Source organism: Paramisgurnus dabryanus, chromosome 12 (assembly GCF_030506205.2).
Source record: "Paramisgurnus dabryanus chromosome 12, PD_genome_1.1, whole genome shotgun sequence".
NCBI lineage: Eukaryota > Metazoa > Chordata > Actinopteri > Cypriniformes > Cobitidae > Paramisgurnus > Paramisgurnus dabryanus.
This window is the reverse complement of record NC_133348.1, coordinates 15,292,136-15,312,944: the sequence shown is the minus strand read 5'-3', so window position 1 is coordinate 15,312,944 and position 20,809 is coordinate 15,292,136. Positions and strand designations below refer to the sequence as shown.

Genomic DNA, 20,809 nt, shown 5'->3' with positions numbered 1-20,809 from the left:
CAAATACACAAATATTAAAAGGTTATGGTTTACAAATGCACCCAGTTTTACCAACACAAGTACCTCTGCAATAGTAAGCAAGCAAACCTATTCAAAGTGCTAAAGGAAAACAATATACAAACAAGATAAAAGCAACAAAACAGGAATATAGTTAAATCAAAATGACAGGGAGAAGGGATAGGTTTTTAACTTTGACTTAAAGGGGACATTTCATGAAAATCTGACCTTTCCATGTTTAAGTGCTATAATTGGGTCCCCAGTGCTTCTATCAACATAGAAAATATGAAAAAGATCAACTCAGTAACTAAGTTTTGGTAAACCATTCTGTGCCAGCATGTGAAAAATAGGTCATTGAAATTTGGCTCTCATTGTGATGTCAGAAGGGGATAGTACCACCCCTTAATCTGCACTATCCAACCACAGCACTCCCAGAGATCAGATCATTTGCATTTAAAAAGACACACCCAAAACGGCACATTTTTGCTCACACCTACAAAGTGGCAATTTTACCATGCTATAATAAATGATCTAAATGCTATTTTGAGCAAAAACTTCACATACATACTCTGGGGACACCAAAAATGTATTTTACATCTTAAAAAAGTCTTATGAAATGTCCCATTTAAAGATAGAATAGGGGTTGTTATATAAATATATGCAATAATGTTGTACTGTATACGTGTAAGAGTGAGATAAGAAAAGTCTGACGCTGATTTTCCACTGACTTCATCTGTAAGATCTTCTGTAAGTCCAGCTTCCCACAGCTAACAGTCATCATGAGAACTACACAGGCTCAATCCAATAATAAAGCCTTGTAAATTCTTGTGAAAGACCCAGATATGTGTGTCCGTCACACACAAACAGCTGTTACTAAGTCTGATCGAGTACAGCGCAAAAATCATTTTATACAGTTCTTTCAGATTCACTCATCTGATCTGTGAGTTTAAAAGGCACTGGGGTAAATAACGAGTAATAACGTATAGATGCCTGTCTTGGCCATGCTATGTTGGGTTGTGCCACGCCACACTGGAAGGGAGCTCGGTCCGCCAGATGCTAATGTTTGTCTCTGCTTCCCACCCACAACAAACATCCCTGTCGCCATAGCAACCAATCCGCCGGAGAGCGAAGTTATATTCAAGAAAAATGTTGAACTGATTGGAGCTTTACACATGGCCAGTCTGTCACACATGCATACAGCTGTATTAATATTCATAAACACACTTCAGTCCAATGCTCAAACACAGTAACAGAGGGAAGTGGTTGATATTCTGCACACAATGTAAAGCCTTGCATGAATGAAAAAGGAACACAGAAACATACTGTATGTACCCCTAACTCTACAATGTCAAATACACCGTTTTCATTTTACCAAAGCAATCATTTATGGATTTGGCAGACGCTTTCATCAGAAGAGATGTACAGTGCATTTAACCTATCCATTTATTTTTTATCAGCATGTACTGTATGTTCCCTGGTGTTTAAATCAATGATTGCTAACATGATGGTCTACCAACATGAATCAGAATGAAGTATTTCAGTAAACTGTGTAATAAAATCAAATAAATGTATGTACAAATATACAAAAACATGTCAAAAATGACATTTGAAGTAGTCTTTACTATTTCAAAATCTCATAAATCATCCACATCATGTTTTGCTTTATATATAATCCTATACAGCATAAAGGTTAGGTTTGTGTGCTGGTCAGGCTTATAAGGTAAATATCATAATCTTAAAGAGCCCCTATTTTCCAATTGACGATTTTACACATCCTTTGATGTGTAAGTGTGTATTAGTACATGTTCAATTCAATTCAATTCAATTTTATTTATATAGCGCTTTTCACAAAAGTCAATTGTTTCAAAGCAGCTTTACATAAATAGAAGCAGTGAAAAGCACAGAAAACGACAGATAGCACAACAAAATACATGATAGCATGAGCAGTTAAATTTGCTGCGGCTATGACTCAATATTATAATTGCACGTATTACTAAAGCAACGTATAGAAGAGGAAGCTAGGTAAAGCCCAAAAAGGCTGCCTCCCCGGGGTGAAAAACCCCCTAGGAGAAAAAAAACCCCAGGCTTTTATCCGAGGAAAAAATAAGTCCTAGGAGGGAAAAACCCTTGGGAGAACGGAAATGGAGATTTAGCGGAGATTAAGCGGTTCTGCCGGTGATCGTTGGTCAGGTATCAGCTGGGATGTTAAAGATAAGCAAAAGGTACAAATCTTAAAGTAAACGATTCGTAAGTTATTAGTCCCTTTTATGGTGCATCCACACCAGCCACGGTAGAGGTGGCAAAAATGCGCTATTCGCGCGTAGTTGGACGCTTGAACATCTGAGTTTACTCGATTCATTCGCGCGTGAAAGCCACGTTTGAAATTCTAGACATTCACGTGGCGAATTTGCGTCATGGGAAGGGCTTTTGCGACTCCGCTGAGACTCCGCTTGCTTCCTGTAATTACGTCACTAATACTGCAAGGTCCTGATTGGATAACCCAGCACGGAAATCCGCCAAAGTTCAGATTTTGGAATTTGCACGTTTCCCACTGCAATGCTCAATTTGCGTGTAACTTGCCATTCGCACATCGCCGCAGGATGCCTAATCGCGTCTTTGCATTGACTTAACATGTAAATCACTCACGCTTGCCGCCTCTACCGCGTCGGGTGTGAACCCTGCATCACACATAGTGTCTTTACTGGTAGTTTACTGGTAAATTACCAGTAAGAATTGTAAGATCACCAGTAATTAAGTAAAATATACAGATTACTGGCATTTAGAATGGACGAAGTTAGACCGCGCTGACCAATCAGAACGTTTTGATACAGATGACGCATTTACCCCTGCACTGTTTACGGACGTTTCCACACACAAGCTTTTTAAGTAGAGCACACCTGAAGTTAACATCCACATTTCTTCACAAAAGTTGTTTGAAACAGCTTACCATCTATTTGCCGAATTGCCGTCGTCCTTCGCACAAACTCTGTGAAGCCTATTGTGCAAACAGTACTGTTGTTTAAGACGCAATTTTGTTTTGACATCGCCTAATGCAATTTTGTTTGGTCATGAGCAACTTCGTGACCATCAGCGTTTTCCACGGATGTGAAAACAACAAAATACGGACTGTGGATATGAAGGACGTGGATTGTTTACAATTACAACACTGAGCTTGCGGCGCGCCACAGATAACTTCCGCTTTCTCACGGGGTGTAACGGTATTTTGATACTGATTTGTGAATGATGTCTTATTGGTAAAAAGATGGAATGTCACTGCGTGTGTGAACAGCACATTTTTTTATTTACTGGTAAATTCATGGTAATCAAGGATTGTAGGCAACAGTTTACGTCCTTAGCCTGTTGACATGGACAAAACGGTCATATTTCAGCCCCCTTCTGACTTACAGCCTGTAAGTAGCTTATGTTTTCATATTTAAAGAATTTACTTCTGACTAAATCATGATTTAAACGCATGTTTTGTACAGTTTAGAGTAGCACCTGTTGTTTGTAGTTTCTACATTCACAAATGCAGACATGGTTTTAATGTTTTAGTAATCCTTACCTTACCAATCTGTTACATTCTGATCATGCCGCGCTGGTAAAGTTGATCGATCAGCTTCGTCATCTGCATTTTCTCGATCAGATTTGCCTTGTATTGATAAGGTAGTAAAGAAGACATTAATGGATCGCTTGGAACCCCAACAGAGGTGGTACGAAAAAAAGTACTACGTACTGCACCCAATGGAAAAGCTCACAAAAGTAAGCTGAGTTGGCCGAGATAAGTCATTTTTGTATATATTTACTTTAGGAAACATGATCTTTACTTAATATCCTAATGATAATTTTGACCCATACAATGTATTATTGTCTATTGCTACAAATATACCCATGGTGCGACTTATGACACATTTAACATTTTGTCACAGTTAGCATAGTTTATAAAGCTAATGTATGTATGTCATAGCAGTTCCTGAATAACAGATTCTCAAAATTTGTGTTTGTGTTAGAAAGGCAGAGGAGCTTTCCCTGATTATCTCAGGTCCTTTTTTTAAAGCAACCTCTTAAGATCCACAAGCAAGCAAAAGAGCCACTTAAAGGCCAACAACGCATTTGTCTATTATCTCTTAATCCTCCTTCTCTAAAGAGAAAATAAAGAGAGGATAAAGAAAAAAGGAGGTGAGGGGGAGAGACGCAAAATCAGCAGGCGAGAAATTGAGTTGACTACCTGCCAACCACAAACAGAGGGGAGGAGGACACAGGAGGGCTGGAGAGCAGGAGACTGTTGGCCTGAGGCAGCTGGATCAGTTTTGTTACTCTGTCTACAGTAGAGTGGGGCGTAATGAGTGTTCGATGTGGCCAGTGGCCATTGACTGTTCCAAACACTGCCATCAACAGCAATGCCAGGCATATAAACACTCATGCCATGGGTACCTGTGTGTATACGAGTATGGGACGAACTGATCTTTATTCTGGCTCGACTACAAGAGACAGACCACAGCTGATTTCTATGGAAACAGAAATAATATTTCAGCCATGGATTTTGAGCATTATGAATTTCACAATGAGGTGGATTACTCACTGACAAACCTACTGGCATGTACTCCAAAAGCTGAATCACTGTACATACAAGGTTTTACCAAAAACCAAAGGTTGTTTTATTCGATAGTTTGCCGTTTTAGATACGCTAAATTTAAAAGCTTAGACAGACAGACAGACAGACAGACAATGTTGCAGTTTGCACTTGTAAGAAAGCAGCGCCCCCTGGAGTTATTAAACGCACACACACACAAGCACAGACACATTGGTATGTCGTTTTTCCATTTTCAGCACCAAATATAAAGAACCCTGAACACACAAAATGACTTTACCAGACCTAACCATTAAATCGCTGAGTTTATTGAACAAAAATTTTACTGGTTACAACCATCATTTACAAAATAAAATAAAACACACACCACTCACATAAAATAAGTCATAGTTCTTATTTCTAATAACAACTTCACAAACAGATTAAAAGAGACTACTTAAGTGTGTGGTTTGAGAACATGAACGCTCAAATATAGACTGCTGCCGCAATGAAGGATTTGAGGTCAAACACATACACGGGTGTGTTTCGCTACATTACTGAGCTGATGTTCATAGACTTTCATTGATTTTACTTCAGGCTAATGATGTTTTCTACCTCCTACCCCTAAACCCAACCCTTTCAGAAACATGTGCACTTAATTAGATCGGAAGAAAAACATGATTTGGTCAATTCATGAGCTTTTTATATAGTGAGGAGCAGTAAAACATTTCCACAAGTTGTTTGTCATGATGTTTTACTGAGAATACTGGACCCACAATATGGCTAAACCTGTACTACTAAATACTATAACCTAACTCAATTTTAAATTAAAAATGCCATTATTTACTATATTTTGTGGGGTAGTTTCCTTAACAGGGTTTAGTTTAATCCAGGCCTTATCTTACGAAATTTAAGTTGTTTTACCAACCTACATTATAAAAACATTAGGGGAAAGCAGGGGAGAAAGTACCATTGTTCTGAAAAACTTAATTTATAAAGATAATGTTTTAGACAGAGACATGTTTTTTGCTGTGGTCAATAACTCAAAAGTGTGGTCTATCAATACCAGGTGAAATGTTGAACAAATGTTAAATGACTTCAGTATAATTTCACTTTGAACATAAATAGCACATTGTTACTTTTGACCCTGACATCAGGAACAAAAATAACACGCAGGTGGGTCAAAAGTAACACAACAAAACAAAACAAGATAGTTTTTTGTGTTATTCTTTCTTTTTGTAAATATACATTACTATGACCTTGTTAATATGTAACTGCAAACATATTTTGTCATTTATCTTTGCAGAAAATAATAAAATTAAATGTTCATTTAAAATGTCACTTTTATACAAATTTTCAAAAGCAACCTGACAGTACAAACTTGAATTGTTGAAAAAAAAATTAACAGTTGGAACACTATAAATCTTCCATATAAGGCAACAGTATTAGTAGCATGACAAAAGTAACAGTCCTGACAGGAACTGCTGACATTTAAACCCGATTTACTTTCATTTTGAAAAACTCTGAGAAGTCAAACTTTAGGATGGGTTATGCTATGTTCACACCACGTGAGTAGAGCGGCAGGTGTAAATTATTTCAATTTGGTCTGGTGGTCTCGTGGTGCAAATGAGGCGTTAAGGGCATGTTATAGTTGTGCGTAGGTCCTACGGCGTAGCCGCGACGGCGTAGGTTCTGCGTTGGTTTTCATTTATACTTTTGCGTTGTCGTCAACGTGCAAACACGCGCAGACCGCTGGTAGGCAGTATCCATGTGTGTAACCACAGTAGCAGCGTGACCGTCAAAGAAGCAGCAGCTTGACAAGTTAACCCACAAACGAAGAAGAAACAGCAACTTGTTGTGTATGATTTGAGAAGACCAGCAATGATGGAAGTAAATAAACAGCGACTATTGCTGCAGTTTGAGTTAAATCACTCCTCAACTTGACCATTCTTTGTTTTCACCATCGCAAACGGAAATACCTATGACGCAGAGGGGTTCTGGTGGACCAATCATAGCGCTTGCGGTCCGCGTAGAACTGACGCGCTGTAAAAAATTTAGCGAGGTGCACGTCAGGCTACGCAGAGCTACGGCGTAGAACTTACTCCTGACTATAAATCGAGCTTTAAGCGTGACGCAGTAGACGCGAGTTCGCGCGAATGACGCAAATTGAGTGTTGCTGTTAGAAATGTACCTGTTGAAAAATCGTAACTTTGGCGGAAAATCTCGGTGCGTTTACCAATCAGGAGCTTGCTCTAGTAGTGACGTGATTACAGGAAGCGAGAAGTGTCGCAGAAGCCAGTCCCATGACGTGAATTTCCACGTGAATGTCGATTGACTAGAATTTCACGCGCGAATGAACCAAGTAAACTCAAAATGTTCAAGTGTCCAACTATGGGCGAACTGCCGCCTCTACTGCGTCTGGTGTGAACGCACAGTTAGAGCACTAAATAACCTGCAGATTGAACAGTACTGGAACTGTTCAATCTATATACATATACACACAGTACTGTGCAAAAGTCTTAGACCACCATTACTAGTTTTTTTGTTTTAGCAAAGTTTTAATGTCAATCCATATTTATTTTTCACTCTTTCTTAAGATTCAAACAGAAAATACAGGAAATATGTACACAAAATTAAAAACAAAAATTTTTTAGAACTAAATGTCTTCTTCAGGCATCATTCAGTATTTTGTGTTAACTTTCTTGGCAAAAAAACACATCTTGAGCTTTTTTGAAGAGACTGAAGTCCTGAAGTCATTCAATTAGAAATAGAAATAGGATTTAATTTCATTTAGGTTTGAGAGATCCTGCAGTTTCCTGCTATTGCTCAAGTGGAAGGGGAGTTTACCCTAAATACTTGACACTTCAGCGTATACTTTTATATAGTTTTTAATACTACATCCACATTTCCTGTATTTTCTGGTTGTATTCTACTAAAGAGACTAAGAAATAATTATATATGATCACTATACAATTGCAAAAACAACAAATCTAATGGTAGCATGGTGGCCTAAGACTTTTGCACAGTACAATATATATTTATAAGCAAATCAAAATTCAGATTAAACATTAATGAGTCCTGTTCCCAAAAGTTGTCAAAAGACAGACAGACAGACAGACAGACAGACACACACACACACACACACACACACACACACACACACACACACACACACACACACACACACACACACACACACACACACACACACACACACACACATAGCGCTTGTCTTTTTGCTTGTGTGTTATTTGGCAACATCAGAAAGCTCTTGCTCAGGAAGGCTCCCTCTGAATGTCTAATAATGCCAAAGGGAAACAGAGATGGGCTAGGCTTTGATTGCTTCTGGCTGCCTTTGAAAGAGTGTGGCGCGAGGCAGTTCAAAAGCTCAAAAACTGTTCTGTAATAAATCATCTGAACAGCGAGCCAGCCAAGATCAACAACAAATCAAACTCTTATTAACTCAATTACTGTAACGTTGATGACAACTATAGATCAGTTACGCTCATGTAACTTTTTAAAATACTTTCTCTAATCCAATCTTAAAAAAGGCATGGGATCAAATGTTGTAGCTTGTGCAATTTTCTTATACACAATTAAATGTACAGTAAAAACTTTTTGGTTCACGTCCCCCAATTACTTTTGATCGTTAAGTGTGTTTTGTGCAAAGCCACACAATCTGCTCATACCAACAGTGTTATCACATCAACATTATTATTTCAGTCCTGCAGACATTTTAACCTGTTTGATCCGACAGGAATTAAACATCATGACCCAGGTGTAAAATGAACAGCAGCCGGGCACTGAGGGCGAAGGGTGTGTGTTTGCTTGAACTCCTGCCGCTATGGGCAAAAAACCAAACTCTTTAAATGGGCCGTTTCAATCTCTGCTCCCAAAACACCTATTCCCCCTCAGGTAGACTTTCTCCATTAATATACTACAGGAACCAGACACCAGCAGACAAACACACACTACACTCCACTTAACTCACCGCTGGGGGTTCAGGATGAAAGGGAAAGAATATCTAGCAACAAGGCTGCTGGCACTGATCAGGGTGGGCTCGACTTTATAAGCCCCATTATCCAGGTTTGTAATGTGAGACTGATATTCATAAACACATCAAACTCAGCGGGAGCTTTCCGATACACAATTAAGCCACGCTGTTACGGCAGGCAGTGAAACAGCAATTGGTAGTCCACAGGGATGTACTGTAGAGATGCTGTGTCAACAACTCTATGGCTTCACGCGGTCCCGCCTAAAAAAAGTTTTGTGTGTGAATATGTGTCTATAGTTAACAACAAAGTTTTTCTATTTTTACTGGAAAACTGCATGTATCATCAAAACGTTGCTCTGCCAGATTATACAAAGTCAAACTCACTTCAAATAAACGAACATTAGTTGTCTTCGAGGTCTTACCAGAGAAATCAGGACATCTTTGTTGATATTACTGTTTGTCATAAAGTGTAAAAGCGTAAAGCCCTTTTCACACACAGATTATGATAAATACATGGAAAACATGTCCAGGGATCGTATTATTTGGTTCATTCACAACGCCAATCTGTAAGTGAATTCACACACATCCCGTAAAGATCCAGTAAAGACACGTGACATGTAATGTATTTGTAATCATGCACTTGGTGTATTTTGTCCGCAGCGTCTTAAGTTTGGTTATTATCCGCAATTTTTCCTCACAAGAAACCACGTGCACGCATGTTTCTGAATTGATCATAAACTAGCGCATGTTGTGCTCAAGAGTGCCGCACAAGCCCTGAAAAGTGAAGCCAAAATGTCTCGATCTCCCCCCAGTGACTGGTCCTAGTATAGGTCATACTGTAAACCCCGCCTCCCCCATTATTCAATGGGACTTTTGAGACCAACTAAACAATTTAATTACACTTCAATTATCTTTTTTCCGAAGCTGTTTTCTGTCATTTACTGTAGTTTTTATACAAGTTTGTTTTTAAGTCATAATTTAAACTTCTAAGACCCGAGCTTTGGTTTGACTTTTTTCAGATTTCTTCCAGCTATTTTCGGGTTAGGAAGAACCAATAAATATAATAACCAAATATTTTTAAGAACATGAAGCAGTGTATTTGTCCATGTTTGTGTAAAACAGGTTCCAGTTACACAGAATAATGGTGCAAAAATCAAACAAATTTGATGTCCATATATGTGGAAATCCAGGTCTTAGGAGGTTCATGCTATAAAACACTGGTGTGACGTCATGATTGACAGCTGTGATATGCACATTCTGTGGAAGCGAGGGTGGGGCCTTGATTTCGCGGCTTTACTTCCTGCGCAGGACTGGTCCAGAAATCGCTATTGAACTCTGTAAGACCTCCGTTAATCTTCGGAGCACACTTTAAGATGTTTTATATTTAGTCAGAGAGCTTGTTGACCCTTCATTGAAAATCTATGTACGGTATACTGTCCATGTCCAGAAAGGTAATAAAAACATCATCAAAGTAGTCCATGTGACATCAGTGGGTCAGTTAGAACGTGTTCAAGCATCAAAAATACATTTTGGTCCAAAATAACAAAAAGTACGACTTTATTCAGCATTGTCTTATCTTCCGCATATGTTGTGAAGCGCATGCGCGAGACTAAAGTCACGTGACTACAGTGACACAGATGACGTGTTATCCTCAGACATGTTTGCGAAGTTTTTTTTTTACTTACAGCGTGCATCTCCCTCAGACTGTAAACGAAGCCCAGGCGCACAAAAAAAACACAGCTGGGGCGCACCAGATAACACGTCAGCCGCGTCATTGCAGACATGTGATTTTAGTCTTGTGCATGCACTTCACAACAGTATTTTTTGGACCAAAATGTATTTTCAATGCTTCAACACATTCTTACTGACCCACTGATGTCACATGGACTACTTTGATGATGTTTTTATCACCTTTCTGGACATTGAAAGTATAGCGTACATAGATTTTCAATGAAGGGTCAACAAGCTCTTGGACTAAATGTAAAACATCTTAAACTGTGTTCCGACGATGAGGTCTTACGGGTTTGGAACGACATGAGGGTGAGTCATTAATTATATATTTTCATTTTTGGGTGAACTATCCCTTCAATGATCCATTTTTTGTTGGTTGTCATTTTGGGTGACCTATCCCTTTAAGAAGGGCAGGATGGGCCGAAACGTGGCATTACAGACAGGGCGGTCTCGCCTGGCATTACTAAAAGAGATTTACTGTAGCATGGAACATTTAGTAAGCAGATTTAAACCAGACACACCTGTGATATTCACATATCAACAAACACATAGGCACATGTAGACATGAATCAAAAATGAAGAATAATACATCTGTTAACAATAAGGGGGTGACATCAGTTAAGCTTTCCTTCTTTCTTTATTCTTGCCATCTTTAGAAAAACACAATATTAAACATATGCACATACTAAAACAATTCTTAGCTTTTTTGTGTAACCCATATCCATATACTGTATCTTTCCACAGTCCAGTCTAGTTATATTACAGAAATAACACTCATTTGCCATTTCTGACTTCTATGAAACTCTTGCATCATGTTCACGAAACGGCAAACACATACAAAGCTTTTCCAGTTTTTCTCTGTGCTCTCTCTGCTCATCCATTCATTTGTAAGTCTGTGAGTGTGTTGTATATGTTAACAGTCACCACACGACAGCATTGTGGTATGAGCTCATTACAGAACAACATTTTTTACAGTGAGAGAAACAGAAGAAACTTGTTTCTCATTCGACACACACATGCACACTCATATAGACATGATCATGAGGATGTGTCTGTGTGTTACAGTCAATGTATGAGGGTGGACAGCAGGAGAATGGGAGCGTCACACTTCATTGTTCACAGTGGCTGTGGGACGACGTACAAAAGACATACACACACAAAACCAGTTTATGATTTGATTTTTTGAGATAGTAATATGAAGGTGAATGCTCTCATTATTTGTTACAGAGCAATGCACAGATATTCTTGAATGTTTGCACATTAACATGGATTCATTCAGGCATACGCTCACATGCACAATTTCATGGTTCTGTGTTGTGCCACCTCCGCATAACAGCAACACCCTTGTACATCACTGATGTGGAATGAAGCGAAATGATTGGTGTAGAGTCAGATGACACAATCTATAAGACAATCTTACTGTACACTGGGGCAGATAAACGTTACTAAACTACATCAGCAAAGACGCACACACACGCACATTATGACATGTTTGCTCATGCGCCAGCTGTGTGGTTCACTACAGTTTGAGTCTATGTAAAGCCTGATGTTCAGTTTGGATGAGGTCACCACACATCTGGAGAATGACACACTTTTGAAACCGAGCTCAGTGAAAGAAAACTTGACTCTCCAACACAACAAGTAACACATAATTACTCAATCTCTGTCAAACACACCACGTACACATGCTGCTTGCGTAACTATGTAAATTGTGACGTAATAAACGTATATTATTTTTTATTTATTATGACTTCTGAGTTTAAGTGAAATGCATTAAATTACTACAGAATATCCAAACCTTTTACCTTAACATAACAGTGAGACAAATAAATAAACATTATTTAATTTAATTTAATTTTATACACTTGTATATATATTTCCTTTATAGTGTTTATTTATGAGAGGCTCAAATGCAAAAGCCACTAAACACCAAAAATGAGATAATGATAACCGAATGCTCTCGGCACGTATTATACGTTCATTAAATACTTTAGCTTCAAATCTGCTTAATCCCAGCCTCAGGTAGGGTGGCCATTCGTGGCAGTTCCGCCGGACACGTCCCGAACATGTTTTCGGGTTCGGTCTCCGGAAGTCGCGTTGGTCGACCGCATACGTCATCAAGGTTTAATATTTCGGGTTTCATTTCAGAAAAGCAACCGTTACATTTCAAGGTAAGAATGAAACTACAATGATTGTATGTCTTAAAAGAAATAAATCTTAATTTTCTAATGTATTTTAACTGAAATGTGCTGACGTATGCAGTCGAGCAACGCGACTTCCGGAGAACGAACCTGAAAACATGTTCGGGACGTGTCCGGTAGAACTGGCACAAATGGGCACCCTAGCCTCAGGTCATCCAGACATACCACTTTGTTGACAGAATTCATTAAGAATCTGAAAGTAAACATGCTCATTTACAAGAAAACATGTCAGACATACTTAAAAGGTTTTTGCATCTTCATGTGTTCCTGTAGTTCAGTAGGTAGAGTATACAGAGTTAACAGCAAAGATTGTGGGTTCTTTTCCCAAAAATATAGCATCCCCAAAATATTCCCTAAGTACAGTCAGCTGTGTGTGTGTCATTTTTACAGCAGAGGCCGAAAGGTTTGATTATATACTTTGAATAACACTCATGTATTATTGGAAATGACATCATGGGTTTGACTGTCTGTTGTTTGGGTAAAAACTCTACAATATATAATTTCTCATCATTGCTATGATTTTAATTATAGCAATGTACAAAAATATTGCAGACTCAAAAATCCCACGAGGGTAGGGTGATATTGAGGGTGGTTGGCAGAGTGTTGCTATGTGGTTGCTAGGGTGTTTTAATCTTGAATGCTATGGGCCATGTTAGAAGAACACACCCCTATTCTGATGTTTACTCTCGAGATGTAGCTTGTTTAATTTTCCACTAGGCAAAAGTCTGATCATTTAGAAACCAATCACACACTCTTAATATACATAAGCAGTGTTCAATTCCCCAATCATAAGCAACACAAATAAGAATGCACGCCTTAAACATCACTACTGAACAATTCTAAAGCTATGAAGTAATGCAAAAATGAACTTGTCCCTAAGGCGATGTGTACACGAAATACAATAAATCCTACCACATATTCATAAGGGAGCCTTCACAATGGGCAATGAGGAAACAGCAGGGGTCTGGTGAGCAGGTACCAGCTACTATTGCCATGGCAACACACAACTGTGATCAGAATGGAATGCCATTCTTTCTGAGAGCTGAAGTTATGGTGATTTCAGTGATGAAGCTGCCAGTGGTTTAAGCAAATCACTGCCACTCCATAAAAAGCAGCTGAGGTCTGTTGCCCCTGCAATTTTCATGGTGGGAGGATTGGAGCTCTACCGGTTTAAGGATGTTTTTAGGCTTGTGTAAACTCTTTAGCTTTGTTCACACAGGCAAAATAGAGAATATTTGTATATTTGATCTACACTCACCTAAAGGATTATTAGGAACACCATACTAATACTGTGTTTGACCCCCTTTCGCCTTCAGAACTGCCTTAATTCTACGTGGCATTGATTCAACAAGGTGCTGAAAGCATTCTTAAGAAATGTTGGCTCATATTGATAGGATAGCATCTTGCAGTTGATGGAGATTGGTGGGATGCACATCCAGGGCACGAAGCTCCTGTTCCACCACATCCCAAAGATGCTCTATTGGGTTGAGATCTGGTGACTGTGGGGGTCATTTTAGTACAGTGAAGTCATTGTCATGTTCAAGAAATCAATTTAAAATGATCCGAGCTTTGTGACGTGGTGCATTATCCTGCTGGAAGTAGCCATCATAGGATGGGTACATGGTGGTCATAAAGGGATGGACATGATCAGAAACAATGCTCAAGTAGGCCGTGGCATTTAAACAATACCGAATTGGCACTAAAGGGCGATTTATAGTCGTGCGTAGGTCCTACGGCGTAGCAGCAACGGCGTAGGTTCCGCGTCGGTTTTCATTTATACTTGTGCGTCGCCGTCCGCGTCGACGTGCAAACACACGCGAAACCGCTGGTTTGGAGTAATCACGCGTGTAACCACAGTAGCAGCAGAAGTCGTCACAGAAGAAGAAGCTAAGCAAGTTAACCCACAAACGAAAGAAGAAATAGCAACTTGTTGTGTATAATCTGAGAAGACCAGCAATGATGGAAGTAAATAAACAGCGACTTATGTTTCAGTTTGAGTTAAATCACTCCTCAACTTGGCTCATCTTTGTTTTCACCGTCTCAAACGGAAATACCTATGACAGTTTTTTTACCTGACGGGAGGGGTTCTGGTGGACCAATCACAGCGCTTACGGTCCGCGTAGAGCCGACGCGCTGTTAGAAATTTTGTGAGGTGCGCGTCAGGCTACGCAGAGCTACGCACAGGCTACGGATAGCCTATGCCGTAGCTACGGCGTAGGACCTACGCACGACTATAAATCGCCCTTAAGGGGTCTAAAGTGTGCCAAGAAAACATCCCACACCATTACATTAATGAGAAATTGAACAGGTGTTTCTAATAATCCTTACGGTGAGTGTATGTCCACCCATAATAAAAAAAAAATCACAGATGAGATCTCTGTAATATCCTAATTTTTTTTCATACACTCTATAAATGGCTGGATTATTTTTTACCCATAATGGGTAAATATTGGACAGAACACATGTTGGGTTAAAATGACGCAATGTTAGGTTGATGTTATGCAACCATGGGTGTGATAACCCAGCATTTGGGTTAAAACAACCCAGCATTGGGTCAATTTTAACCCAGCGGTGTGTTCTGTCCAATATTTACCCATTATGGGTCAAAAATAACCCAGCCATTTTTAGAGTGTAGACATCAATGAGATTAAAACGAGAACAAATGAAAAAGGGAGCAAATGGAAGAGCAGACTTTGCTAAAGTCTCCAGTGTCTCAGATATATTACTTGAGATAAAGACCCAGAGTTTCAGAAGAGATCTTAACAACGTCACAATTTTGCCACGTCTGCAATCAAAATGAAAATGTAAGATTATTTTACTTATACATTCAACATTCATTTAAAAGGTCTCATTTGAGAGAGCAACCTCTAAGCAACACAATTCTCCTGGGAGACTTAAAAATGTGAACGCCAATTTGGATTTGCGTGCAATGTGAACAAAATTGAAGTATTTCTCTCTCCTTCTGTCTCCTATTGTGATCCTGAATCGATCCAGATGGTGTTGGTTATCTTCCAGACAGGAAGTCAAACACAAGGGGCTTCGATTGTTTGTATGTGCGTTTCAATGCTTGTTAGTGAAACTGCATTGTCAACGCAAGGGTTTTCGTCACAACACAAACTCGACTCATTGTCTAACTTCCTCTTCTAAACTGTTGGGATCTACTGTAATGTGTAGCTGTGCATGGAGCCTGTAGTGCTTATGAGCCTTTGTTTGTGTCCTCCAACATCATTGTCTGTATTCCTGTCTTATGCCTTTGCTTCTGCTATGTTCTTCTGTATTAACAAACCAAATTCACATTTGTATGCATAAGTGATTTGTAAGGGCAAATACTTCTTGGTCCATTTACAGAGTAAAAGCTTTAGTGGTCCCAGATAGAGCTCTGATGGTATTTAGCTGGACTTTGTGCTGTTTGAATGAGTTTTGCTACTAAATGACATCAATACAGTAGACAGCAGTGATTAATACTAGTGGCAATGGCATCGTTCCCTCATCTGTCAACAAATATATATATCTCTGTCTCTCTTACACAATAGCACACATTCATACAGCTGTTCCTGAGAGGAGATGCTAAAGTCCTGTGTTGAATTTCCAAACCATCTCAATTTTCACAGAAAAGCATTTTAACGCATAAACAACAAAGAATAAAGTTAACTCATATATGCATAGAGAGCAAATTGTTGTAGGTTTCCCTATAGACCTCAATTGTCAATGTGCAACCATCAACAGGTTTTTATATGTTTGTAGAAACTAAGTGACCAAAGCGACAAAATGCATTGTATTTGACAGGTATATTGCTTTAAGAGTATATCTAATAACTAAAAAAGATACTTATAGAACAAATCACTACATTACCAAACAAATATAATTTCCAGTACTGAATACACAAGACTTTTGCTGATCCCTTATAGTTCTCTAGTGATGAATTTTAACACCCAGAGTGATCCAAATGCACACTAACAGAATATTCAATCATTATTATAAAAGCAAATTTAATTATAAATTGAACATGACTCACCGGTATGGTGATGCCTTTGTTTTAATGTCACTCAGGATGGACGGATCAGTCCCCTTCTTTCTTTGCCTTTATTTCTTTTATTCTCTTTTTCTGTTCTATTACTCTGTAAACCTCCCTCCTCTTTTTTAAGTTCCCTCCTCCCTATGTACAGCTTCCTCCACGCCTCCTCCCTCTCTCTCTCTCTCTCTCTCTCTCTCTCTCTCTCTCTCTCTCTATACAGTAGGGAATTAGAACAATGCATAGCAGCAGAATAGAGCCGGGATCAACAGATTTATTCTCTTAGCTTATAAAAGCCAGCATATGCATACACACGCTTACTCAACGCACACGTACACACAAATTCCTAGTAGTTTTCGGCTGAAATGGGCCCTTACTAAAGTTGTGACAATAAAACACACATTTACAGAGCGCAGCTGTGGTCCCGATAGAGATGCGAAACATCTTTGGCTGGAGTGTAACTGGTGTAACTGCTGATTGGCTCCTGAGGGATGACTGGCGTTTCCTGTTACTGTTAACCACTGCCAGCATCCTCCCTCAAACTTTAAAACACAGCCCAGAGCCAAACACATTACTCTTTCTCTCAATGACTATACGCAGAGCTCAGATTTTAATACATGACCCACATACTGTGGAAGGGAATACTGAGGGAATGCATGACATTTGATGCAGGAAAATCAACAGTTTCTGCAGGGAGTCGGAGGTTTGTTTAGTACATCTAATTTGCAGCCTGTTATTTGTGGTGTTTGCTAAGGCAAGAATCACTGTTAATATTTAGTTTAAGGATTACATTTCAGACTGATAGCTCAGGTTGGAATCCTTTTGGAGGAGAAGTGTGCTGTTTTATCTGAGGAGCCGTTTTTACACTAAAGTTTTTTATGTGGTTTGACTGTTCGTTTACATGGCAATGGTAATGGCAAACTTTTGAAGGTGGGTTTAAAAGTTAAAGTTTTTGAAAACAATGCCTTGTCGTCACTGTGTAAACTATAAAAACGTGAATCTGTGATAACGGTAATGTCATGCACATGTGTTAAAGGCGGGGTGCATGATCTCTGAAAGCCAATGTTGATATTGGAAATCACCTAAACAAAAAAGCCCTACCCCAATATAATCTGGAACTTCTTTTGATAGACCCGCCCCAACACAAACGCAACCCAGGCAATGATGTCGGTTAGTAGACACGCCCCTTACTGCTGATTGGCTTCAAGTTTGTTTTGGTACTCGGTCGACTACCTTTTAAAGAAATAGTTCACCCCAAAAATCACAATTATATTAGAAAATGCCCCAAGCTTTCTAATGTTGCTGCTTCAGATTTGAAGCCCAAAAAAGTCCATCCATCCTTTGCAGAAAAAATCCACAAGGCTTCAGGGGGTTAAAGGAATATTCAATTTTTATAAAAATAAAATCCTGATATTTACTCACACCCATGTCTTTACTTGTTTAGTCAAGAAGAAACCTTTTCCTTTTTTGAGGAAAACATTCCAGGGTTTTTCTCAATTGAATAGACTTTATTGGACCCCAACAGTTTACAGTTTCAATGCAGTTTAAAATTGCAGTTTCAACCCAGCTTCAAAGGGCTCTAAACCAGGGCTGGTGCCATGGGGGGCTACTATCCCGCCCCCTCATATCACCTTTCATTTTGAATGGGATTTTAATGATAAAATGTGCTATTTAAAAACCACATTTGCCTAGTGTAATGTCTTCCTAGAGTGAATAATAAGCTAAAATAGCAATATATTAGTAAAGGACGGTCTGTGAGGCAAGGTCAGATTTTGATTGGTTGCTTGACTAAGCGTGCTCCCCCACCCTAATAACATTAAGTGAAATTTATTGTACTATGAAAAACAAACACGAAGGCTACAAACATTCTATAATTTCAAGGTTGTATAAACTAATTTTACCATGGACATTTGAAAATAAATTAAAAAGAAAAAAAAACTACAGCAACTGCAACTACCTTTGGGTCTGAGCTCCAAATAAGCAGTGTTGTGCTAATATGTAGGTTTAATAATAAGCTAAAAATCTTCCGGTAACGACAACGCACGTTTCCTGGTAACAGAGGTGGGCACAAATACATCAAAAACTATTTTGTTACAAACTACAAATACTGCCTCATGAAATGTAACAAAATAAAATACTAAATACTGATGTAAAAAAATTTATTTAAATAAAATACAAGTAATCAGTATTTTGAAAATACAAAAATACTCCCACAATAAAAGTCTTTTTTATAATGTTACAGCAGAAAATGTTGGGGATAGGGGGAAAAAATAACAGACTGAGAATTTTCTTGAATCATAATATATATGATTAATCATAATAATCATAATATGTGTGGAGTGGATTTGTTTTATACATGAGACTCAAAGGCTACGTTCACACTGCAGGGCTTAATGCTCAATTCCAATACTTTGAAAAAGTGTTATTTTTTTGCAAGGCCGTTCAAATTTCCAATTAAATGCGACCTTTTGTGACATCCTGTGTGAATTATGATGTTTGTAGCATATCAATGACGTACGGGTCGGATACATGTGGCCTGGCCGTTCAGACAGAGGTTGCATTTCAAAAGATCGGAAACGTATCGGATTCAAGACCACATACCCAAGTGGCCTGGGTCATATTTGAAAAGATCGAAGCTGTGTCGTTCAGACTGTCGTGAAAAGATCAGATACAGGTCGCATAGGGGCAAAATAAATTGGAATTGGGTCATTTCAGCCTGCAGTGTGAATGTAGCCTAACTGCCCTGACCGCGAATGCCTTTTCCATAGCAGAATCGCGCAATTATTGAAAACAATAGGATTGATGAATATTTTATACAAAATCCAACGGAATATCAATATTTCTCATATATAATAAAATGTTATATTGTGAATGCTTTCTTAGCATGGACATTTCAGTGGAGTTACGACGTACGCGCTGTTTCATAAAAGGTAGGTATGATGTCCTTTTATAATCCAAACAGTGTGTGTAGACTGTATATTTTTCACAAAACACTTCACCTTAAAGTATTTAAAAAATACTTTAAATACACTCCCTCAAATTATTTTGTTACAAACTAACTGCATTTTATTTTTTCCACACCTGCAAAATACAAATTACAAAATACACTAAAGTAATTAAATAAGTGTTTAAAGTACATTTAATTGAAATACTGCCCATGTTTTATTGTGTCAGATTTGCATGAATACAATTCTAGCTACTCTATGTTATGTTAACAAAAAAGAGACAAATTGTTTTTTTCTTTCTCTGCCCACCTACCATGTTTCTCCCTGGCTGGCCAAAATAGCAAAACTAAGTCATTTTGAGAGTGTCATATTTTGAGAGAAGGTCACAGTACAAGACAGCAAACTCTAGTGACCTAGACATTCATACAGACAACTGAATCTTACAAGTCAAGTGCAATGTCAAATACATCAATCATTGCTTTGAAGAGACTTGCTGGGTTGACATTTGAAATTGTTTGATGTAAGCCACATGAGATTAACTGCAATTTCACACAATGAAGCGGTTGATTGGTGGGCATTTAGCAAATGTGAGATTGACCGCATCTCTACCATTACAATTTCATTAGCGTAGTCTGAGTACTGCCATGAGAAAACCCATTTAGGAAACCATGTAAAATAAATAAATAAATAAATGAACTGGAGTGAAATGAAGCCCATAAGATGTTTGCTTAAAATGTCTCTGACTAATCAATTATATCTTATGTGCTCTTACAGAGGAACGTTTGCGTCCCCTGGATACTTTGAAGAAGCTTTGTAGTAAAACAGTGTGTTTTGTGTAATTGCAGGGAAAGAGGACGGCGGTTTAGAGGAAACGTCCAACAGAAAAGCCTGCTCTTTCAAGACATGCTGCGAGCCATCCCATGAATTATGGGTAATAATAGCATTTCTGTGCTCTAGTTTAGATTTAAACCTCTGGTATTAAGATGCTCTCCGTTTACTCCTGGCTCCTCCAAGTCTACTGATCCAAAGATCTCAGAACAACGTCTAACCTGATTTTTCTGAGTGCTATTAAACTATCGTGCTTAGACGATATACAGCTCATGTGGTCACAATAATCTAAGGCTAGTCCAAAAATGTACCATGGGATGTACAACTAAAAACATTTATCAGCAGGAGTGTGCTGATAATAGCTGTATACTGTAGTATTATTATTAGCTATTTTTAATTTTAAAGACATAAACACTATCAAACATTTTATGGTCACCCAAGCACATGGTTGTCTAGAAAGTTTTAACTGTTTAAAGTGAGATTCCAATGTATTTGAAAATATGCTCATTTTCCAGCTCCCCTAGAGCTAAATAT

The 20,809-nt window shown here is 38.5% G+C and overlaps 1 protein-coding gene across 4 annotated transcripts in view; it reads right to left on the bottom strand.

Moving 5' to 3' along the window:
- Positions 1-20,809, bottom strand: part of sash1a (SAM and SH3 domain containing 1a) — a 292,094-nt gene that overhangs the window by 81,680 nt on the left and 189,605 nt on the right. Inside the window, exon 1 of one of the 4 annotated variants that reach the window (XM_073811410.1) lies at positions 16,506-16,580. The exons of the other annotated variants lie outside the window; for them this stretch is intronic. The gene's annotated coding sequence lies outside the window, so the exon portion shown is untranslated. Of the gene's footprint in view, positions 1-16,505; positions 16,581-20,809 lie in introns of those variants that run through there. 4 annotated transcript variants of the gene reach the window in all.